We start from the raw sequence: 26,211 nt of genomic DNA on the forward strand, positions 1-26,211 counted from the left end.
CCGCAGCCATTGGGAGGACACGATCCACAAGGTTGTACGACGTGTAAACAAGGATGCTCCAGTGTACGAAGTTGTTCCAGAACAAGGAAAAGGAAGAGATAGCAGAATCCTGCACCGCAATCTGTTGCTCCCATGTGACCATTTACCCCTTGAAGTTCCTCTCAAAGTTGCTAGGCCGAAGACAAAATCTTCAAAACAGACAAATGAACAGGAAACTAATAGCCAACAGAATGACAGCGATGAGGACTCGGAGGATGAATGGTTCTATTACCCACCTCCACAGCCCCTTCTGAACAGGACATGTGATGCTCCACAGACATGTGATGAGGAGGAACCCACCTATCAGCTAGCAGACACTGAGTCCACTAGAGCACATGATGAACAAGGACAGGAACATGACAAGGTGCTGCAGCTTGAGGAGGAACAGGGCAGGATTGATTCACAGGGCAGAGATGAGGCACCTGAGGAGCTGGAGACTCTTGGAGACAGCCTTGTACTGCCACCTATGTCACCTCCCCCATGTGAAAGTCACAGTGAGAATGTACCAGCTTGTTACAGCCTAGGACTCCTAGCCAGGCCCACATACAGGTGCGATCCTGTGCAACACTATGGACCCCACCAACCCGGGGCCATGTGGCCAGATCCTGATCAGATTCCCACCTATCACCCTGTTTTCTTGTATGGGTGATTTAAAAACATTTGATGGACTGTTTCACATCCACACACATTCACTTTTATGGACCTTTGGGACATTGAACACACACACACATACACTTCAGAACTGTTCTACAAATGGAACATGCCCAGAAACACACACACACTTGTGACTCTGAAGAAAAACATATAAACACATTCACAATGGACTGTTCAAGCAATTGTGATCCAACACACACTCCATTGCAAAAACACAAGGACTTTGAGGTGGCCAAATGCCTTTATATGGACTGTGTACAGTTGCATTTTATGCACTACTGCTAATGGGACTGCTTAAATATTTGAATGTCGAGGACGACATTTGTGTTGAAGGGGAGTGTGTAATGGTTATGAGAATGTTTACAGTCAGAAAAGTTCATTTTATGTAATTCTGTGCGTTAAAAAGAGGAAAATAAGCAATTTGCTTTAATTCATAGAAGTACTTAAAAAAAGGGTGAAGAGCACATCATAATTCATGTCCATAAATAGAACTGGTAAGAGTAATAGCACTGTGATTTCCTGATTGAATGATCTATTAGCGATTACTTTGGTCTTCAAGTTAAAGAGTCATAAGATGATGCATTAGCACAATAACGTGTCAAAACGGCATTATTTAAAAGTTACTCTGCTTATTTATTGTTGTACCTTGTTTACATGTGGTTGCTATTCAAAGTTTGTTTTTAAGACTTCGCCTGTTGATCGGGAACGTATCGCAAGGGAAGCGTGTTGCGCCTGCTCGTCCATTATTACACTGGACGTGAGGGAAGTAACACCGTGTCCTGTGTCTTATTATTCATTATTCCCCTATCCAGGTAAAATCTGTTTATTAATGCATTTTATGTCTGTATTTATGTCCTCTGTAGTCTAAGAAATAAGCTAGAAGTCAAATTTGTCTGTATAATTGTTATTGTTTTGAGTAAGTGCTGCTTAAGGTAAGCTCCACTACAGTTATTTTGCTAGCTGCATCATGTGGTGTACATCGCATGGTGGTGATAGACAACTATACGGTTCATGTGCAGTGTTCAGCGCTTAAAGAGAAGATGTGTTTAATGATAAATAACTGGGATATGTTATATTATTTTGTGTAGTTGAGAAGAGTGATGTTAATTGCTAAACTATCAGTGTGGTTATAGGTGTGTTTAATATTAGAATAATTAAATTCATGCTTGTTAATTAGTCTGTTCAGCTTCTATGTATATAAGAGGAATAATACAGCCTGATCCACGTATTTAAAGTAACCAGTTGCATTTGTACTTTGCAGTGATATTTTGTTGGTTAGTGTAAAGTGTTTATTAAGTGCTGATTTTGCATTTAGTAATAACTTTGTAATATTATGTATTGTTGAATTATTGTTCTTGTAAAAGAAATGCATTATTACACTGGACGTGAGGGAAGTAACACCGTGTCCTGTGTCTTATTATTCATTATTCCCCTTTCCAGGGGTGTAACAACTGCACAAGATTCATGGTCCTGATGGAAACAGGTGTACTGATATGATTGTTGAGGACTTACGATACCACAAGGAATGCATGACCAACTACCTGACAAAGTGTCTTCATTCACAGGAAAAGACTAGTACTGCCACCACTCATATGATGCTGCACTGAACCAACTCATATCTTGAATAGATGAGCCACTTTTCAAAGTGAATGACATATTCTTCGTTACATATAATAAACCTCTTTAATATTGCAGAGATATGTGTAGGTTTTTTAATATATCTGTTTATGAGATAACAGGTTTTATAACTAAAACTAAAGATAAAAAACCCTCCATATTAAATTAAAAAACTGATGATTCATAAATAGACAAATAACTGATAGTGGATTTTCTTACATTTGTTTCCAGTCTCTTTTTAAATTTTGGTATTTCTTTGAGTAAGCATTCAATCAAAGAATAATTCAATAATTTTCTTGTTTTCCAACATATAAAACACAAATATTGTGGCATTTCATAGAAACATTGGTTTATTAGTTAACTAGCTACACAAAGTTTACTTGAAAGTTTGGGATCTGATGAAAACATTTGCTCACTGTGACACAGAACAATGCTTTTTAATATGACACATTAGATTATTTGATTGGGTGAAACTCTTCTCACACTGAGTACAGTCGTACGGCTTCTCTCCAGTGTGAACTCGCTTGTGTGCTTTCAGAGATCCAGACTGAGAAAAACTCTTGTCACAATATGAGCACTTGTAAGGTTTTTCTCCAGTATGATGTCGCTCGTGTGATTTCAGAGATCCAGACTGAGTGAAACTCTTGTCACAATATGAGCACTTGTGAGGTCTTTCCCCAGTGTGAATTCGCTCATGTAATTCCAGAGATCTTGAGTGAGTGAAACTCCTGTCACAATATGAGCACTTGTAAGGTCTTTCTCCAGTATGAATTTGCTCATGTAATTTCAGACATCTTGACCGAGTGAAACTCTTGTCACAATATGAGCACTTGTAAGGTTTTTCTCCAGTATGAATTCTTTGGTGCTGTTTCAGAATGCCTGCTGTAGTAAAGCTCTTCCCACAGTCACAACACACATGATCTCTCACTTCATTGTGTGTTTTCTGGTGCAGTTTAAAACAGTACAGTCTTGAAAAGCTCTTTCCACAGAGAGAACACACATGAGGTCTCTCATCTGAATGAACTATCAAGTGTTTTTTTAGATATGATGATGAAATAAAATCTTTACCACAATGATCACATTTAAATGGCTTTTCTCCAGAGTGACAGAGCAGATGATTATTGAGATTAGTTAAACATGTGAAACTCTTCTCACACTGAGTGCATGTATACGGTTTCTCTCCAGTGTGAATTTTCATGTGTCTGTTAAGGTCTCCTTTCCTTGTGAAACTCTTTCCACACTGAGTGCAGGTGTGCGTCTTTTTTTCTTTTTTTCTTTGAATTGTAAAGTTACAATGTTCCTCCTCCACTTCATTCAGTTCTTGTCTTTGCTCTTTCACTCTCACCTGGTCTAAAATACACAGAAATACAGTTAGAATCAGTTCAAGTGAACCCTGATTTAATAGCAGAAAGCAACAGAGATCAGGTTTCAGATCTTTCTCATGGCAAAGGTTCCCTGTACGCAAAATAAGTGAACTTCAAGTTATTTTAATGAATTATACTTAAGTAATGTTCAAGTATATTTTAAGTATACTTTATGAATTAAGTACTAATGTCAATGTAGTAGTAGTATACTTGTAAGTGTATTATTTCAATAATACTTGGGACTAAATTCTTTAAAAAAAAAAAAGATTTGAAGTAAATTCCTGTGTACACTACCAGTGGACTAGCCTACACAAACATTCAGATAGGCCTACTCAGAACTAGGAAAATAGCCTGTTTTCTTTATAAACTAATATTTTCAGTATGTAAAACTACGTGAAAAGTATTTAATAGGCTACTCGATTAAAAGATTAAAAAAAACTTCAAGCCAAGTAGCCTATACTTAGAATACTTATTTATACTTTTAAGTATATCTCGATCAAAATATTGAGTCCTATAGTCCAAATATAGTTATGCGTTAAGTATACTTTACTTAAGTATACTTACCTATGAGTTAAATATACTTAAGTGCAATTTTAAGTACAAAATAAGTAGTCTTAAAAAAGCACACTTGAATAAACTTATTTTTAAGGATTGTTCTCTCATTCATTTGTTAACATAGTTCAAATGTGTTTGACAACTACTAGGCCCTATATACAAGGTTATGACCATTTAGATGTATTTCTCCATCATTTATCATCCATAAACTGCTTATTAATTCACATCTACCAAAGCAGGGCAATTCCAGCGTTATGGACGTGACATTTGCAGTTAAAACTTGAAATATAAATTCTCAGAAAATGCATTTAATACCAATATATTGTAAACGTCTGTTTATATATCCATACTCTCTTAATAAAGGAGTCCAGACATTAGAAAAATATCAGTCTACGCATGCGTTTTATATTTAATATGAGGGAAATACAAATGCGTTACGGACGTGACAAAAAAAATCTCTAACATTTTGTTGCCAAAATATTTTTTAGTAATTCTGTGAATTACACTGCGCAAACCAAAAGTAATAGTACCCACCGAATGAAGAAGGGTTGGCTCTCCACAGAACATAAAATATTCATTTTATGTTATTTTTCGTTTTCGCATTTATGAGGAAAAAACAATATTACGGACGTGACAGTTCTCCGTTACGGACGTGACCGCTCTGAAAGCGGCACTAAAATACTGCTTTAAAACGTTCACAGAGACCTCAAACAGGCATTTAAAACACCAAATATTAAGGATTGGTATTATAAGCAAAAATAATACTCGATGTTTGTTCGAAAATCGTACCTCTCCCCCAACATGCTCACCGGTAAGACGGCGTTCACTCAAATCCCGCTCCAACATTACATTTGAGTAGGCATTTAGTCTCATATTAATGTTTAAATAAAATAATTGTATTTTTTATTTCATATGTTGATTATATGAAAGGATAACAGCATGAGTAAGATCATAAGATGCGCAATATATCGGATACAGTATATCAGCGGGCAGACATGATTTTGACCAATTCTTTAGTTTTTTTTTGTAGAAAGCTTTTCTTTAATGTGAATTTCGTTTTGTATAAATTGTATCTTAATTTTAATCAATGTTTCATCAACAAATTGCCTGGATTTTTTTAAATAAGAAGCAAATAGGCTATAGCAGACAATTTAATCAGGACACAGAGGCGCCGTCGTGTGAAGTGGAGCGCGCCTCATAAATGAACCGAAACTCCGCGTATAATGTAGCCTTGCCTCACATACCTGAGAAATATAGGACGTCTGAAATGTCTACTTTTAAACTACTTTTAAGTCGTGAGTCAAAATGATTGCAATATCACTATTATTTTGTCAGCTTGATCGCGGGATTATGATGAATATTCATGTTTTAACCAAGAGGGAAAAACGCGACATCCCGAAGGAAGGATCCCATATTTCTATGGCTATAAGACACATGCTCTTCTTTAAGTTGTACTGTATCATATACTACCTTCTGATATTCATATTTCATCCTGTAACTGGCAGAAGAAGAGAAGATCCGTTCATGTGCGCTTTATCCGCCGCGCACTGAGGCGCTATATATAGAAATATACCACGCCGTATTAAAGAGCGGCCTCTATTGTTTACATTTTGTTATAAAATAGACTGAATTTGAAAGTTGAGACATTTTTTCATATTAAAACTAACAAAGCACAAATATTATTGCGATTATTGGATATGCACTGAATATATGATAAGCCTGAAACCGATCACAAGTGCTTATGTTTTGATGTGAAGCGTCCGTAACGGTCATGTCCGTAACGCATTATTATGGTTATTCAGAGCAAAGTAGTGGAATGAAATGTCGATCCTAGTAAGCATAAACATAGTTTAGCTTTGCATATAAAGTTTCAAGTTATTTGCATTTATAATTGTTATATTATATAAACTTAATCTTTAAAACGTTACGGACGTGACAAAGCACTGAAGCGTTGAGACCTCTTTATTAAAGCCCTTATAAATTCAACAGGCAGTGCTGTTATGACCAAATTAGTATATTTCTCAGGCATGCCTCCATCTTTCAGCAAAATGCTTTATGTTCAAATTAAGTTTTTAAAAGGGGGGTCTTTGATACCTCTTTTGAAAGCATGAAATATGGCTGTTATGGCATTGTTGCTCACCTCATATGTGGTGAAAAAAAAAGGCAATTTTCTTAAAATTTCTGATACAGCACATTAATACAGTATATTACAGACCTAAATGGACAACTTAAAAGGGGTTTTGATCTTTAGGTAAAAACTTTTTCATGGTAAGGATGACTTATGCGTGGAATTGCCCAGCAGTCAACAATGAAGAATCAAGAATGAACACCAACCTATTTGTTCCTCAGTATCTTCATGTTTTATTCTGGATGGTTCTGGATCACTCATGTCTTCAATCTCCTCTTTAATAAACTCCATCTTTAACAGTCACACAGATTTCAGCTGCTACTCCTGGAGTTTGTCCTTCTCTTGTAGGATGATGGGAATATTCCCAGTATTTATTGGTGAATTGTTGTGGGAGGGACATCAGATCTGCCAAATTCAAAGAGAAGTTATTTAATTACTTTACTTACATTCAAATTAATAAAACATGTTTCTGATATAAATAATTAAATGCAGTTACATATCAGTTGCATTTAGAACAAGGTTTGTTTAAATATTGTCCAAAGCAAAACAACAGGACCTTCATGTTAAATTGCTGCTAAAAAGCCTCATTGTCTCCAAAAGTTCCCTGTTTTCAGCTCATTCATTATAGTAATGTCGGGATCTTCTGTAAAGTGGCACATTAAGCACATTTTATTGGTGTCAAAAGACTAAAAATAAGTCTGTGGAAAAACTCTCTGCCAACATATTATAATACTGTATTTAAAAATAAACTGGGACACACAACACATTTAATAACATTAGTAACGTTACTTAAACACGTAAATTCTCGAGTTGTTTAATGTTAAACTCTGTAATCTGGTAACATCTCTCACCTGCAGACTGGAAATATACGGCATCCGAAGAAAATAATCCATATTTGTCCTTCATTCACGATCGTTAACAGCGTCACTTTCAGCGTCGACTGGTTAAAGTTTCAGCTCGTCTCGAGCATAGACATAATATACATAGACGCCCTATTGGCCGCTGGATCGTACGTCAACGGCGCCGCCATACTGCGGAGGGCAACTTCCCCATACCTCTCATAACGAGAATTGAGAAAAATGCCTATTTCTTGTGCTGCTTGGGGCTTTACAAATCGCCACACAATTGAAAACAGGTCTCAGGGAATTACCTTTCTCAAGCAAAACTGAAAATTTGTTTCTGGTTGCATTTCATTTACTATTTTTATTTTCAGAGGAGAAAGGCCACGAAATTTAAAAATACTGCTGTTATTGTGTCACGAAATGTAGTTTTAAGAGTTTTTCAGTCGACAATGTAGTTGTTTAAAGCTCAAATCTGTGGTTTATTTATAAAGATAGCGCCTTTTTAAAAATGTTATCTGACGGTTTCGGAGTTGTGAGATCCAGCGATCCCCGCGGGCGCTCAGCGCTCATGTACCCCGCCGAGAACAGCCTTGCCTCGGCTATAGTGCCTGTCGTACACCGCTTCTGAGTTCTGACGTTAGTCGCTGTCAGTCTAGTGAGAATAATTCGTCTTGTGTTTATCTAACGGGCGATCTTTGGTTTCATTGATCTATAATTTGTTCCTTGGCAGATTGTTTTGGCTGAGGGCAAAGTGAAGTTTCATAACTTAATATATTTAGGCTATTATAACAGTGTAGCCTGCTGTATGTTTGACTGGATCGTTTACTTTATTTCTTGATTTGTATAGCTTCTTATACCTTTTAAAAACTGAAATTTAACAAAAAGAGACAGGGTTGCGTCATTTTTTATTTTATATAGCCTATGTAATAATATTTTAAAATGTATAAATTTACATTATTTATTATTGTTATTATAATAATATACCACTTACAATTATCAATCTATTATAGTTATGCTGTCAAATTATTTTACTATTCATAGTAACTATTTAACCTATTATTTTTTATTGTCTATATTCTGTAATTGATATTTCATATTGCTATTATTAAAGTATACATAAACTATATGCTATTATCAATATATTATTATTATTATTATTATTATTATATTAGTACTTATGATATTATATAATTATACTTTTCATTACTATTTTATTTACTGTATACTGTTTGTTTATTTTATTGACTAAACTATTTACTATTAGCCTACCTCTCACTTTATCTTATATTTACTATTTGCATTGCACTGTAGTTGTACCATATCATATTACCATAAAGGATCCATCAGTTATCTTTGTTATTGCTAAAATCGGGTCAATGACAGAATATGCTTTTCCCACAATAAGAAAACTTTATTTAATTTAATGTGAAAATTAAATTATATCTCAGTATGGGGGTGTTCACAATTCTTATCCAAGAATGAAAAGCTAAATACATGACAAGCCAGAGCTTTGGCCATTCCTTATTAAAAAAAAAAAAAATAATATATAAGTCTAACTATCGAGAGTTTAACTAACTACAGATGGAACTTTTTTTGTACACCACATACAAACCACTGAAATCGGTTGATAAATGTAATTTTTTTTGGTTTTTATACAGAAAAACCGCAGCTCAGCAGTTTACTTGCATTTGATTACAGCGCAGTCTTGCCCTCCACAAAATGGCGGACGCGTTGACGTATCGCAGCAACGTTCCAAAGCGGCCAATAGGGCGTCTATGTATATTATGTCTATGGTCTCGAGTCTCTCCTGCTTCTGTCTTCTGCGCATCCTCAGTGCGCAGAGTGTCATGTTTCTTAAAGGGGCCGCATATTCTTAAGTAAATCACTTTTCGTCACTGATACTTGGCAAATACACTATCGTCAGACTTATGACTTCGACAGTCTAGTCACCTGTACTGGGTTAAAGGGATAGTTCACTTTGAAATTAATTTTTGATATGTTTTAGCTTACCTCAAGGGCATCCAAGATGTAGGTGTCTTTGTTTCCGCAGTAGTTTCAATTTTGATATTTTTAGGTCAAACCGTTCTTGTCTGTCAGGTTGATGGTCACTGGCTCAAAACACAAGCACAGAGTCCAAATTAAAACAATTCCCCATCGTCCAAATGAAACAATTCCCCATCATAAGTACACATTGATGGCCTAAGACACCTTATCAATACCAACAAAAATCTATCTTTTCGTAGAAAGACTTGTGTCTAAAAATTAAAGTTACCCAATAATAACTTGTTTATGGAGCTGTTACATAAAATAAATTTCATAATGCGATAATGCTCATAGACGGAAAAACAGCACTTTTGCTTGTAAATGTTGCTTGATTTTATGATGCTTGCTTGTATTGATCCTACATCAGATAATTATTTAAAAAAACGTATACATTTTTTGGTCCCTACAACTTACGGGTAACAGTAACAGGATAGTGAGACGGGAGAGAGATAAATTACACTAAATTACTTTGGTGGAAGCTAAATAGAATCATTCTCACTTAACAAATGTGACAAACACATGAATTGATCAACTTTTTTCTAAATGTCCTCTTTTGAAAAGCCTGAAAGAGTTGTTTTGTGCAGTCTTGTGACCACAAATAAACAAACACGGTTGAATAAGTACATGTTCTTTTATGTGAAACGACGATAAATTAAATGTGATACAATCTGTTATTAGCCCTTGTGGTCCCGACTGATAAACCTTCAGGTGTTTTTCAGAATGAATTTTGAAGTAAAGTTTTTGCCACATTGATCACAGATAAATGGTTTTGTTCATTGGATGGACCAAGACTATGTCTTATTCCTCATAATTACATGTACTATCAAAACACAATGTGGAAGCTACAATAAGTAAATTATACAAATATATCTACAATATAGACCTATTTAGCACACGACCCATCCTGGCAGATTTTGCAAACTTACCACTAAGAAAGAAACAGATATTTACACTGCGATAATTATTATCTGAAGCTTCAAATACCACTCGTTTAGTGCCCTGATCAGACTGCAAACAAGTCTTTCTAGTTCTCTAAAAATTTCACAAAATTCACAAAGATATGTTGCTTTTAATTACATTTTTTATGTCAACAGGTTCCACCTAACTGGGTTATGTTAAACACATAATTTTTTCATGTAACTTCAACACCATGGAATTAAGTCATTTTAAGCAACCCATTTTAGTAGTAGTGAATTTTTAAAGACTCTCTGACATGATTCAGGTATTAATATTTATTATATTTATTCATCCATTAAAGGTACAATATGTAAGAATTTTGTAATAAAATATCCCAAAATCACTTGAACAGTGTGATATATTTCCTGCAGTTGTGTACATACAATATCCCAAAAGTTCCCAAAGATTTTTAATTTCAGAGAAATTCAAATTTTAAATAGTTGTCCGTCCCAGGAAAAAATCGCCTGTCACTGACGTAATATCCGCGTTCTCCCTGGTTTCCACTCATACTGCCATAGTAACCATGGCGACAGACGTGGACAACTGTGTATTTTGTAATGTCTATCTGCACGCTGTTGTTGTTTCGTTCAAACATTATGGACCATGGCAAGCAGATTTTGGGGGGAAAATGAGAACTAAAACAAAGATCAATATCAGCGTGGCGTTTTCGAGATGCAGAGAGCTCCACGTCCTTGACAAACTTTGACTCGATGCCGCTCCTACATGTACTTTATTAGACAGGTGAGCAAATGTACATGAAACTAATCAATGTTATATAGTTCAACATGATACAGATTATCTGTATGTTATTCTAATGTTGATCTATAGCTCACTGCTAGTCGCATATAGCCAACAAACGAACACACAGAATAACATTATAACTTTCAACACACTCAAATGCAGTTTAGTGTGATAGTGTAGACCAGGGGTTGGCAACCCGCGGCTCTAGAGCCGCATGCGGCTCTTAAGCGCCGCCCTAGTGGCTCCCTGGAGCTTTTTTAAAAAATATGAAAATGGAAAAAATATTTCTTGTTTTAATATAATTTCGGTAGGAGGAAAAACATGACAAACATTCTTAACCCTTTCGCATGTACGATCACATCGGTCGGTGTGATTAGAACGGTCAGTGCATGACGTGATCAACTGCTAAATTCAAATGTGCTCTCACGCGTTGGCTGGCGCTGAGCCAGAGACAGGCGCGCTCAGAGCTGTCATATATCACAACTTTTCAGTGTTTTCAACCACATAATGTTTATTTTAGGTTTCAGACATATAAATACAACAAAAAAAAATACATTTAGAGTTTGTAAAATACACACTGATGTTAAAGGAAGAGGCAATAATAATCCTTTTCCATTATAATTAGACACGTTTTATTCATATCAGATACACATTGTGTAAGTAACTTTAAAGTTTACTCTATTCTTCTCCCAGTTCACCAGCCACTTACTTTTATGTATTTCGGGAGAAGTGGATGAATTCACATGTTGTAAATCCAACAGATCCGATTCTCTGAACTGCGTCTGCGGCACAAACTAAGATGGCGGCGCCCATCGCGCATACAGCTCAACTAACGCGATCGTTATAAAGGTGTTTAAACAACAAAACACTTCCAATTGCATATATTTGACAATCGGAATATCAGATATTTCATGCCATATCTAACAAATTTGTGAATATTTTGAATAAAAAAGGAAAAATGACAAAAGCAGATCATCATTCATTCAGCTCTGTTGCTGCTGCGATGTGTCACGTGACACGCAATGACGCGTCACCATGGAAACCATAAAGTGACACATTCTAAATAACGGTCGCCTTGAAAAACTCACGGGTCAGTCAGAACATTTTAAACTTACGTGTGAAAGGGTTAAAGTTTTTCAACGTTGTAAACATAATACACGAATAAATAAATCGAAACATAATACATTAAAATTATAATGGAAGTTAAACTTAAAGCACGATCGTACAGCAGAGTAGTCACGTGGTGCGTCATTCTCTCCAGGATGCGCTGCAGGGAAAATAAACATAATCATGAACGCTCACTATGTATTTGTAGCCTACTTATCATTTTGATACTACGGGGCTAATAACGCTAATATAGACACTTGCAGCATGTGTTGCCTTCATTATAAGGCTTATAAGGCTTTTAATTTTTTGCGGCTCCAGACAGATTTTTTATTTTTTTTTGGTCCAATATGGCTCTTTCAACATTTTGGGTTGCCGACCCCTGGTGTAGACCAAGTGAAGCAGCGCTGCGTTACCTCACACGTTTCATTCGTCTAATAAACTGACCTGTGTGAGTATTATTCTGCTCTTGCGGGTAGTTCGGTAGAATGAAATGTCCTAATTCCTTTATATCCGCGGGACTCACGTGTGGCGATGATATCTGTCTCTTATTAGCAATCGTGCCCTGCTTCATACTACAGTCATGTTAAAAACATCAATGTATTCACTCATCCTTATACATTATTAGATTCATCGGCTTGACGGCAAGCTCCATAATACTTAGCAAATGTTGCATCATCAATCTACGCCTTTGTTATTGTAAGAGGTTAGCTACTCCTAGCGGCGAATAAAAATTTCATATTGTATCTTTAAGATTTCATTTATTTTAGTGACACATTACTAAATTGATAGACTATAGCCAGCTATTTGCTAGCAGTAGCACATATTAGCATAGTGAATGCTAAGATTTACATGTTTCTTCAGCCACTCAGTTACTGAATCAGTCTACAGACTAACACAACGCTCCACTCTTCTCCACAATGGTTACCTACTGTAATTTAAATGGTTCTAATAATTCCAATGTATTCAACATTTAAACACATTTACACATATTAAGTCTTCCCCTTTTCTAATTTTCTCATAAAAAAAACATAAAATAACATTTAATTTTAAAATTTATTCTCTCTTAATTCAACCATTTGCAAAGCATGCTGGGAACTAACAAGCACCGCCCAGTTTCAGTTAATGCAACACAAATCATTCATGTAATCCAACACAAACGGCTGAACAAGAGTTGTTTTGTGCAGTCCTGTGACCACAAATAAAAAAAGGAGCAAATGCAATTGAAGATTTTTAGCGCAATTTTCCACCGGACAAAATTGCGATTGTTAACTCATGATTTCTGTTCTGTCTGTGCGCACCAATCTTGCACTTCTATCTACTCCTCAACCAGACCACCTAGAGACTTCGGGTTTTCGGCATTATGTTAAGGAAGGTCTAATCTCGGGAACGCACAAAAAAAATCCAGGAAAAGATTTACTATCTCTGAGTGTTGTGATCCCATGACGTCAGAAAATTGCGCTGAAACACTCACTGAGTTTTTATTACTTGTTTTATGTGAACAATGATGTAACCTAATGGCTAGTTCACACTACAGGATTTTAAACCCGATTTAAGCCCGATTTGCAAGTTAACGAGCTCGCCGACAGGTCGGGCTGTAATCTGCGGGTGATCCACGCTCGCCAATCTTCAAGTGTGAAATACTTAATGACACATCAAAAACGCTCGCTGACGCGTCGCCGACGGCAGACAAATATCTAGCATGCCAAATATCTGGAGCTGTCGGCCGACTCAATAGCCTGTGGTGTCACGTTTGCAACAGCCAATGATCAGCTTGTTATGACATTGCAAAGGATATACTACCCGCCCAATTTTGATATTCTAGGTATTATCAATTGGCCAGCATTTTGATATTGCAGTATAAAGCAATAACAGCTCGCTTAAGTAATGAGGAGCTAAACCATTCAGGGCTTTATAAGTAATCGGCAAGATTTAAAAAAGTATAGGGAACCAATGCAGTGTTGACAGAACCAGGCTAATATACTTCCTGGTTCTAGTAAGAACTGTAGCCGCTGCGTTTTGGACCAACTGGATTTTGTTTATTAAGCATGCAGGGCAACCACCCAGTAGAGCATTACAATAATCTATCCTAGCCTGCATTTGACATTGAGAGCATATGTCATTATTTAGAGATATTTTTAGGATGGAAAAATGCTGTTTTAAATGTGGCTTTCAAATGAAAGATTGCTACCAAAGAGCACCACTAGGTTCCTAACCGAAGACAAAACCTTGACAGAGAAGCCATCAAGCGTTAAATGGTATTCTAGTTTATTAAGTGCAGAGGTTTTGGTGCAATAATTAATTAAAACCTTTGTTTTTGGTAAACCTCAGAATTAAATATAGTAGGAAATTACACATCATCTAATTTTTGATATTAACTATGCACTTAATTAGTTTTGTGAATTTGTGTGTTTTGTCAGGCTGCGAGGAAATATAGAGCTGACTATCATCAATTTAACAGTGAAAGATAACGGCAAAATTCCTAATGATATCTCCAAAGGGTTGCATATACAGGGTGAAAAGCAACGGTCCTAGTACTAAGCCTTGCGGTATTCCATACTGAACTTGTGATTGATATGACACCTTTTCGTATACTGCTACAAATTGATGCCGGTCAGATAATTACGTGATAAGTTTAAGTATAGTGATAAGCATCAGATAGGTATTTGAACCATGCCAATGCAACAGCAAACATAATTTTCGAGCCTATTCAAAAGAATGTTGTTGTCGACTATATCAAAAGCAGTGCTTGGGTCCATTAATACTAATAGAGAGATGCAACCACGATTGGATGACAAGAGTCATTTGTAGCTCTAATGAGAGCAGTCTCAGTACATGATGTAGTCTAAATCCTGACTTGAAAATCCTCGCAGAGACCATTTCTTTCTAAGAAGGAACATAGTTGTGAGGATACTGCCTAGTATTCTAGTATTTTTGACAAAAAGGAAGATTCGAAATTGGATTGTAGATAACTAATTCAAGTTGTGCTTTTTAAAGAAGAGGATCTTCGACTTATGGAAGAAGCATCTCTTTCAGTAGCTTAGGCGGTATAGAGTCTAACATAATACATGTTGCTGATATATATGATTTAACATGTTTAGACAGTTCTTCCTCACCTATGGCAAATATTTTTTTTAAGGTTTTATTTTTGTTCTGTACATACTTTATATTTGTACAATTTACTGCAGTAGTAAGACCTGATCCTTTGGTTGACAATAATACTGTATGTCAAACATATTTATCAAAGTATTAAGCTAGTATGATTAAACTCATTAATGTGATTAAAACAATTTTACTCATTCTCTGTGTTCATTAAAGATTAGATTGCTCAAGACAAGATGTTTCTTTGTTATTTTTTAATAATTACTATCAGAAAACAATATACAGCATAGTAAATGGACATATCCACTGCATGGAACGGCTCACTTTTGGGGTGTTTTCCACTGTGTACAGTACCTAGTACCTTTACTTTTAGTACAGCCTCGGTTGAGGGTCGAAGCGAGGCGTACCGATACAAAATTGTGACGTGTAGACACTGCAGATCACTGATTGGTCAGAATAATACTATGTGATAATAATAAGAGACAATACACTACTTTTAGTATAAACTCCATATTTTATCTCAGAGAATTTACCTGAATGCATTTGACATGAAAACAAATTTTGCTCACTTGCAACATTTTTTCACATGAGTGTAAAGGCCTGATGAACGTCTAAAACTCTTCCCACACTGAGTACAGTCGTACGGCTTCTCTCCAGTATGAACTCGCTCGTGTGATTTCAGAGATTCAGACCGAGTGAAACTCTTGTCACAATATGAGCACTTGTAAGGTTTTTCTCCAGTATGAATTCTTTGGTGCCGTTTCAGATGCTCAGCTCTAGTAAAGCTCTTCCCACAGTCACAACATATGATCTCTCACTTCATTGTGTGTTTTCTGGTGCTGTTTAAAACTGTCCAGCCTTGAATAACTCTTTCCACAGAGAGAACACACATAAGGCCTCTCACCTGAATGAAGTTTCAGGTGATCTTTTAGATGTGATGATGAAATAAAATCTTTACCACACTGATCACAGTTAAATGGCTTTTCTCCAGAGTGAATACGCAGATGATATGTCCAACCTGTTGAATCTTTGAAACTCTTCTCACACTGAGTACAGTAGTACAGCTTCTCTCCAGTATGAACTCGCTCGTGTAATTTCAGGTGTTGTTCAGACTGAGAGAAACTCTTGTCACAATATGAGCACTAGTGAGGTCTTTCTCCAATGCATTTTTTGGTGCAGTTTCAGATATCCAGCTTTAATAAAGCTCTTCCCACAGTCACAACACACATTATCTCTCACTTCATCACATGTGTTTTCTGATGCCGTTTAAAACTGCTCTGTCTTGAAAAACTCTTTCCACAAAGAGAACACACATAAGGCCTTTCACCTGAATGAACTATCAAGTGTTTTTTTAGTTGTGATGATGCATGAAAATCTTTACCACACTGATCACAGTTAAATGTTTTTTCTCCAGAATGAATACGCAGATGATTACTGAGAGTTGATGCTTGAGAAAAGCTCTTCTCACATTGAGTACAGTCGTATGGCTTCTCTCCAGTATGAAGTCGCTCATGTTCTTTCAGGTTTCCAGACCGAGTGAAACTCTTGTCACAATATGAGCACTTGTAAGGTTTTTCTCCAGTGTGAATTCTTTGGTGCAGTTTCAGATTTTGAGATGTAGTAAATTTATTCCCACAGTCACGACACACATGATCTCTCACTTCATTTAGTTTTTTCTGGTGCCGTTTAAAATGATCCAGTCTTGAAAATCTCTTTCCACAGAAACACACATAAGGCCTCTCATCTGAATGAACTTTCAGGTGTTGTTTTAGATGTGATGCTTGAGAAAAACTCTTTCCACACTGAGTGCATGTATACGGCTTCTCTCCAGTGTGAATTCTCATGTGTTTATTAAGGTTTATGTTTTGACTGAAACTCTTTCCACACTGAGTGCAGGTGTGCGTCTTTTTGGTTTTTGTTTCTTGAATTTTAAAGTTGTGATGTTCCTCCTTAATTTTCTCCAGTTCTTGCCGTTGCTCTTTCACTTCGATTCGATCTAAAATAAATATAAAATTATAATCAGTTCAAGTGAACCCTGATTTAACCCCTTAAACCCGAAGTGTACCGCTGGCGGTGAGAATGTGAGAAAGTCCAAATGTAATATAATGTATATTTTCTAAAAATGTATAAAGTGTTCTATCAAACAATACCTACCTTTTGACTCTCCTTGCTATAGTTTAGTTTAGTCTTTAGTTTTGTGTATGTCACTCAAAAACAACTCTAAAACACCCTCAGGGCTTACGGGTTAATAGCAGAAAGCAACAGAGATCAAGTATCAGACCTTTGATGTGCCAAAGTTTAGTTTTGTCATTCTCTTGTTAATATGATCAAAATGAGTTTGACAACTGTTATAGCCTATACAAGATTAAAGTACATAAAAGATGACGATTAAAATTATTTAAGCATTTGACTGTTTTCATACACTCAAAAAACTGCTGGGTTGCTTAAAACCAAATTTGGGTCAAATATGGACAAACCCAAACATTGGGTTACATTTTTAAATTACATTTTTAACCCAATGTTTGGGTTTGTCCATATTTGACCCAAAATTTGGTTTTAAGCAACCCAGCAGTTTTTTGAGAGTATACTTATTATTTTACAGCTACTAAAGCAGCCAATAATGAAGAATCAAGAATGGACACCAACCTATTTGTTCCTCAATATCTTCATGTTTTACTCTGGATGGTTCTGGATCCCTCATGTCTTCAATCTCCTCTTTAATAAACTCCATCTTTAACAGTCACACAGATTTCAGCTGCTACTCCTGGAGTTTGTCCTTCTCTTGTAGGATGATGGGAATATTCCCAGTATTTATTGGTGAATTGTTGTGGGAGGGGCTTCACTGCAGGTGTGAACTGTGTGATACTGATGCCCACAGGACCAGATCTGGAAAAATCAAAGATAAGTTACTGAATAGATACTGGATTACTTTAACAGCAAAACACGCGTGGTGCTTCAAATATATTTAGTTCAAATATAGAGCATTTTAAGTTGCATATTACTAGTGTATAAAACAGCCCTAGGTTGCTAATTTTTATGTAACCCAGAATATTATAAGGATGAAACAGGGCACATGTTATATTATTATTATATTATATATTAGACGACAGAAATCCACTTAATATGCAATATTCAGACTGACTAGAGGAGGGCTGTAGTAAATTCCTCATGTTGCTTCGGTAGCAAAGTTGTTTTGAAACAACGCCAATGTCTGGTAAAGTTATAAACTGTACAATGACAATACAATGACAATTTAAACAATGTTACCGTTCAAATAATATAGTTTTGACAAAACAAAAATTATTATAAAATGATAAACCTGACACGTGAGTCTAATTAATGATTATGTAAGTAAAGTTATATGAACAAACTGAAAGAAAATGCAAATTCTCTCTCTGACAGAAGGTGGCGCTTGTGGAACCTGGAAAAGCAGAAATACAGCAGTTCCTCCTGAACACAAGCAGCGCTTATAAACACTACTCTATTAGGCATTACGGAAAGATAAAAGAAGATGACATTGGAACTTTTATGAAGACAGTCATTTCGCTTCAGATATACATTCAAATAAAAACTCCTCAGATCTGCACTAATCACAGGAATGGTGTATTTCAGAGTCAGAAAGAGAGTTTGCAGGTTCTGTAGCCTTTAATAGTATTTTTAGTCATGTACTTTAACCTGAAGGGAAAGACATTAAAAACACATTGATAGGTGATTATCACATAAAGTGATGATCCTGTAGTTTGTCTGACACTAATGACATGCTTGATGTGGCAATTTACAGAAGATCTCAGACATTACCATAATGAATGAGCTGAAAACAGGGACTATGGAATGAGATAAAGTTGCTTTTCAGCAGCTCAGTTAAACGTGTTTGTTAGACTGTTAATTTGCTAATTGACATTCATTTCACACAGTTTTGTTTTTCTTTAGTCAAGTCAAGTCATCCTCATTTATATAGCGCTTTAAACAATGTAGATGGTTTCAAAGCAGCTTTACAGAGATAAACATATAATTTAAGGCAACAGAGATTGGTTTGGCTTTATAGCGGTTCTTTAATAAAGTTATTTTACTGCTAAAGTTAGTTTTGATTGATGATTTGATTTTGAGCAATATTTTTAAATTTACAAAAATTTGAATAGGCAGCCAATGCAGTGTTGACAGAACCGGGCTAATATGGTCACACTTCCTGGTTTTCTGGTAAGAACTCGAGCTGCTGCGTTTTGAACCAGCTGTAGTTTGTTTATTAAGCGTGCAGGGCAACCACCCAGTAGAGCATTACAATAATCTAGCCTTGATGTCATGAACGCATTAACTAATTGTTCCGCATTTGTCAATGAGAGCATATGGCGTAATTTAGATATATTTTTAAGATGGGAAAATGCGGTTTTATAGATACTAGACACGTGACTTTCAAATGAAAGATTGGTATCAAAGAGCACACCCAGGTTCCTAACCGACGACAAAGACTTAGAGGGTTAGATACTAGGTCATCAAGTGTTAGACAGTATTCTAGATTATTACGTGAGGAAGTTTTTTGTCCAATAATTAGAATCTGTTTTTTTTAGAATTTTAAAAATTACTAGTCATCCATTTTTTTATATCAGCTATTGATGTATATATGCATTCCGTTAATTTTGTGAATTGGGAAGTTCCGTCTGGGCTTGAAGAAATATAGAGCTGAGTATCATCAGCATAAAAGTGAAAACTAATTCCATGTTTCCTAATGATATCTCCTGAGGGTAGCATGTACAGAGTGAACAGCAGCGGTCCTAGTACTGAGCCTTGTGGTACGCCATACTGAACTTGTGATCGATAAGACTGGTATAGGGTCTAACATACATGTTGTCGATTTAGATGATTTAACGAGTTTAGTAAATTCTTCCTCTCCTATAGCAATGAATGAATCAAATTTTTCCTCAGGGAGACTACAATGCACTCCCTGATGCGATACTATAGTAGACGGTTGCATAGTTATAATTTTCTCCCTGATATTATCAATCATGTTAGTAAAGAAGTCACTACTGCTGTGCTGCTTGGAAACTTCTGGGCCTGAAGCTTTCTTTTTCGTTAGTTTAGCCACTGTTTCAAACAAATACCTAGGGTTTTGTTTATTTTCTTCTAATATGGTTGAAAAATAAGCAGATCTAGCAGGCCTCTCTGTATGCAATCAAACTCTCTTTCCATGAAATGCGAAATACCTCTAGTTTTGTTTTCTTCCAGTTGCGCTCCATTTTTCTGGCTGCTCTCTTAAGGGCCCGAGTGTGCTCGTTGTACGACGAGTTAAAAGTTTCTGTCGCAATATCTAGTTCTTCTAAGCTATCTGGGATGCTGAGATGATGAAACTGATCAAGAAGATTATTGATAAAGCAATCTTTAGTGGCAGAAGTGATAGGTCTAACATATTTGTTACACGGAGTCGACTTTGCAGCATTGGCTAAATAAAGTTTACACAAGACTAACTATTAATGATCTGAGATGTCTTCGCTCTGCTGCAGAAATTCAACGACATCAACATTTAGTCCATGTGATAACATTGGATCTAGAGTATGATTACGGTAATGAGTAGGTCCTGACACGTGTTGTCTAACTCCAATAGAGTTAAGAATCTCTTTAAATGGCAATCCCAATGCATCTTTTTCGTTATCTACATGTATTTTAAAATCACCAACAATTAGGACTTTATCTGCAGCCAGTACTAACTCTGATAGAAAGTCATAAAGTCTTTATGGTGCCCTGGTGACCTGTATACAGTAGCCAGCACAAATCTCAAACGTGATTTGTCATTTACACTACATATTTTTACATTAAGCACCACCACTTCAAAAGAAGTATACTTAAAAATAGATTTCTTAGTGATTTTGAAAATATTACTATAAATTACAGCAACACCTCCCCCTTTGCCTTTCAGACGAGGTTGGACTCTTGTAATAGACAAAATACGACCACACCTCAGATTTTCATGGTGATATCTAAAGGTATTTTTTTTACCCTATTCATGTGAGAAAAAGAACGATTAGGCGTATGAATAGGCTATATTTCTGTCTTTTTCTAAACTTTCCCCTAATGTGATTCTTCTGGGCTTTTTTTTCCTTACTCAGGACATATTGAGGATACAAAATCAGTTGAGTTCGCTTCTGTTGCAATTTGTTCAAGGTTGACACCCATTTTGGCTTAAAATGACTGGACTAAAAGGGACAACAGATGTATTATTATGATTAATAATGATAATAATATTCACTCACTTGTGCATGTGTGTGTATGTCCGAATATTATTATTATTATTATTATCATCAATAATATTAATAATAATAAATCACTTTCTCACACACACACACGCACACACACACACACACACACACCCTTTAAATGAACAAAATATATTGGTTGGGTCAGGGTGACTAAACTACTGGAATACTCATAAATTATGACTGTTTTCAATAGCAACGCATTATAACATCCATGTCTTAGATCACCATGGTGATCTCTGGTTTAAATGTGTATGTCTTGCGTCTCAGTTTTTGATTATATTGAAAATGAAATCAGAGTAATTTAACGTTATTTAAAAAATAAATAAACTCAATACTAATACTGTAAATGAAAATACGGTAATAATACTGTAAATGCAAGTACAGTAAATGGTACAGTATACTGTAAGTGAAAATACAGTAAACATTTCACAGTAAATTACTGTAAAATTTACAGCAACCTCTTTACAGTGTAGCTTTAAAGCCACTCCTCCTTATATGTTCATACAAGTATATATATTGCTTTAGCTAAAGGGATTCAGTTTTTTGTATTTATTACTTATAACACAGACCCAGTCTCTTTGTGATGATATCTAGGTGAAAGAGTCTCTATATGATGGGATTTATCTGAGCTTTGTTGACGCGAGACAGCTAGGAGACGCTCGGTTTAGCCATCTGTCTGCTTCCTGACCTGAGCCCCAGATTGTCATGTTTGAGCTCCAAGACTATGTGCCATATTACTAGAGAGAAGAGCGGCACCATCCCAGGAGTGATGAATACCATCTCTTCTCAACAGGTCAGGTCTGCCCCAAAAACATTTCCAATTGTCTATATATATATATATATATATATATAAGCAAAGTTTAATATTACTTGTCAATTAATAAACTATTATAACTATATGAATATATTTCATGAATCAAAAGTAATTATAACTAGATGTGTACCGCATCGCGGTACAAAATATGACCGCCGCTCAGGCCTGCACTGGCTTTCCACAAAAATAAATGACGTTGAGTAATTTGGCTGTATTGCGTGTTTATGTATATACCTAAAAAAGTGGTAGTATGTGCATGTCTGTCTGTGTGTGTGTGTGTGTGTGTGTGTGTATGTGTGTGTGTTTGTGTATGTGTGTGTCTGTGTCTGTGTGTGTGTGTGTGTGTGTGTCTGTGCGTGTATGTATGTGTGCGTACATGTGTGCGCGTGTGTGTTTGTGTGTGTGTGTCTGTGCATGTGGATTTGTATGTGTGTGTATGGGTGTGTGTCTGTGCGTGTGGATGTCAGTGTGTGTGCATGCTTGCGTTTGTTTGTATTCCTGCATGTGTGTGTGTGACAGTATCATCCTAAACCAGCAACCCTTCGCTCAACAGCACCATCTACAGGCCGATGAGTGTACAGTCACTAAATGTGCACATAAATGAATTTATTTTATACCCCCATGGATGAAATTCTACGAAACTTAGCAGAGGATACCCCCAGAGGATGTCAAGTTAATCATACACATGAAATATGGTGCAGTTCTGAACATCTCCACTGAAGATAGGGGCGATTAAAGCAGAATAATATTGCATTTTCATTTTTTATGGGAGGGGCGCAAATCACAAATGAGTGATTATGGGCTAGGTTGATGTGGGCCCTTAAGAGCAACATACCATAAAAATTTCTTCATCCTCGGTGCCACGGTTCAGGTAGTTATTTAGGAAAAACTGCATTTTTTTGGGTTTGGGGGGGCCCAGCGCGGGGGGGGGGGAGTGGCCCCCGGGGACCAAACGAAATTTTTCCGTAGAAGTGTAGTGGGGCTACATGCCCACCAAATTTCATGTTCCCCGGTGTTTCGGTGTCCCTGGTATCGTTGACGAAAAATTTACGGGGGCCCCAGCGCAGGGGGGGAAGTGGCCCCCGGGGACCAAACAAAATTTTTTCGTAAAAGTCTAGTAGACCAACATACCATAAAAATTTCTTCATCCTCGGTGCCACGGTTCAGGTAGTTATTTAGGAAAAACTGGATTTTTTGGGTTTGGGGGGGCCCAGCGCGGGGGGGGGGAGTGGCCCCCGGGGACCAAACGAAATAATAAACGATATTCGCTTAAATACTGATTCAGGCAAATTATCAGTGCTGGTGCTACTCGACCTCAGTGCTGCATTTGACACTGTTGATCATAACATACTTCTTGACAGGCTGGAAAACTGGGTGGGGCTTTCTGGGATAGTCCTAAAATGGTTCAGGTCATACTTAGATGGGAGAGGTTATTATGTGAGTATAGGAGACCATAAGTCTGAGTGGACATCCATGACATGCGGAGTACCTCAAGGCTCAATTCTTGCGCCACTCCTGTTCAACCTGTATATGTTCCCAATGACCCAAATGAATGAATGAATGATGCATTTATGTAGCGCTTTCATATGTACTAATGTTTACCCAGAGCACTTTACAATTATATCAGGGAATCTCTCCTTATCCACCACCAGTGTGCAGCATCCACTTGGATGATGCGACGGCAGCCACAGTACAACGGCACCAGTGCGCTCACCACACACCAGCTGTAGGTGGAGAAGAGAGAGAGTGGTAGAGCCAGTTCAATATAAGGGGATTATTACGAGGCCATGATTGGTAAGGGCCAATGGGTGGAATGTGACCAGGACACCGGGGTTACACTCCTAGTCTTTACGAGAAATGCCATGGGATTTTTAATGACCACAGAGAGTCAGGACCTCGGTTTTACATCTATAAAACCGATAATGAGAAAGAACCAAATCTCTTACCACAGCTATGCAGAACACACAGCTCTGCTTAGCCCTATCGTCTAACGATTACAGCCCCATTGACTCCCTGTGCCAATGCATTGATGAAGTCAACAGTTGGATGTGTCAAAACTTTCTTCAGCTGAACAAAGACAAAACTGAAGTCATTGCGTTTGGAAACAAAGATGAAGTTCTCAAGGTGAACGCATACCTTCACTCTAGGGGTCAAACAACTAAACATCAAGTCAGGAATCTTGGTGTGACACTAGAGTCAGACCTTAGTTATAGTAGTCATGTCAAAGCAATAACTAAATCAGCATACTATCATCTGAAAATTATTGCAAGAATTAGATGATTTGTTTCCAGACAAGACTTAGGCTGCATTTACACTGCAGGTCTTGATGCCCAATTCCGATTTGCTGACTATATCCGATTTTTTTGACGACCCGCTTACATAATCTTTAAAAAGTGACCCGTATCCGATATTTGCATTTACACTATACACTGCTAAAACAACCAAATGTAGACGTTCTGACCCGGAAAATTAAGTAAAACAGCTCAATATGCAATGGATGCAGAAGCAAACAAAATTATTATAGTGATGCGCGGATCGTGGTCATATCCGCGGGGGCTCTGACGGATAATCCGCGGATCGGGCAGGTCAAGTAGGCTAATAAAAATAACATTCTGATTAATTTCGGGTGGGTCGCGGGTGGATATGATAAATCATTATTAACGAAAATATTAACCACATTCTCTAAAATATGAGTATGTTCCATTCCAGTTTAAGTTTCAAGGGAGTATAGCCTGTTTATGCCATTAAGAAAATGAAATTCTGTCAAATAAATTTCGTTTTAAAGAAATGTTCATATAAAAGCAGCGCTCATTCATCAGTGTATTATGTTACTTAGAGATGCGTGCATCAACCGTGGCCTCGAGTCCGCTGTTGAAGGTGATGATCATCCATTTATCCTCACGCGTAACAACACATACGAATACATAATTTGACCATCGGGTACGGATACTTACTCGCATTTACTGGGGAATATCCGATTTGTCTGCTTACATGGTGTGATGAGGTTCGTCACAAATATGCACGGAAGGAAGAAGACAGGGGTCGGCGTAACTGAAACACTCACTTTATTAGTGCACAGACAGGACAAAACAAAAGGTGCGCACGTAGCGCCTTCACCGTGGCAAACACGGCAGTGACAAAAATAAACAATAAAGACAACGTCCATTCAGCAACAACACAGGTGAGGTTCCAGTCCAAACTCTCTCTCTCATCTCCTCCCAAATGCCGGCTTATATCCGGTCTCTCCACGCCAATCACTGCAATCAGACACAGGTGATCATCATTTTGCACTTGACCTACTTACTCACCGATCGGCCCCCTCCTTTCTCTCCTGCTACAGACTTCGCAAAACCACGCCCCCCTCGCCACATACCCCCACCGCCCGACTCAGGCCGGGGAGCCATCCGGCCTGCAGCCTCCCCCCCCCTCCTCCTGGAGAGGAAGTCAGCCACAACCATCTGTACACCCGGCCTGTGGATCACCTTGAACTTAAAAGGCTGTAAAGCTAGATACCAACGAGTGATCCGCGCGTTGGTATCCTTCATGCGGTGGAGCCACTGCAGGGGAGCGTGATCCGAACAGAGGGTGAACTCCCGTCCCAAGAGGTAATAGCGGAGGGTGAGAACGGCCCATCTGATGGCCAAACACTCCTTCTCTATGGTGCTGTACACCGTCTCTCTCTTAGAGAGCTTCCGACTGATGTACAGCACCGGCCGCTCCTCACCCTCCACCTCCTGGGACAGGACCGCGCCCATCCCCCTGTCCGACGCGTCGGTCTGTAGGATGAAAGGGAGAGAAAAATCAGGGGCATGTAAGAGCGGTCCGCCACATAAAGCAGCCTTTATCTGGGTAAAAGCCCGCTGACACTGCTCCGTCCATTGGACCGTATCTGGTACCTCCTTTTTAGTTAGATCAGTCAGCGGGCTGGCGAGGTCCGAATAATTAGGCACAAACCTTCTGTAATAACCCGCCAGCCCCAGGAACTGTCTAACCTCCTTTTTGG

General features: G+C 37.4%; 1 long non-coding RNA gene across 1 annotated transcript; it reads right to left on the reverse strand.

Annotated features, from left to right (window-relative positions):
• Positions 1-2,638: 2,638 nt before the first annotated feature.
• On the reverse strand, positions 2,639-7,327 carry LOC308693401. The gene is made up of 3 exons (XR_014030446.1): positions 7,209-7,327; positions 6,564-6,762; positions 2,639-3,660 (listed from the first exon to the last, which is right to left on the reverse strand). It is a non-coding gene; the product is annotated as an uncharacterized lncRNA (long non-coding RNA).
• Positions 7,328-26,211: the final 18,884 nt, after the last annotated feature.

This window comes from Scardinius erythrophthalmus (genome assembly GCF_964197995.2).
Source record: "Scardinius erythrophthalmus genome assembly, chromosome: 7".
NCBI lineage: Eukaryota > Metazoa > Chordata > Actinopteri > Cypriniformes > Leuciscidae > Scardinius > Scardinius erythrophthalmus.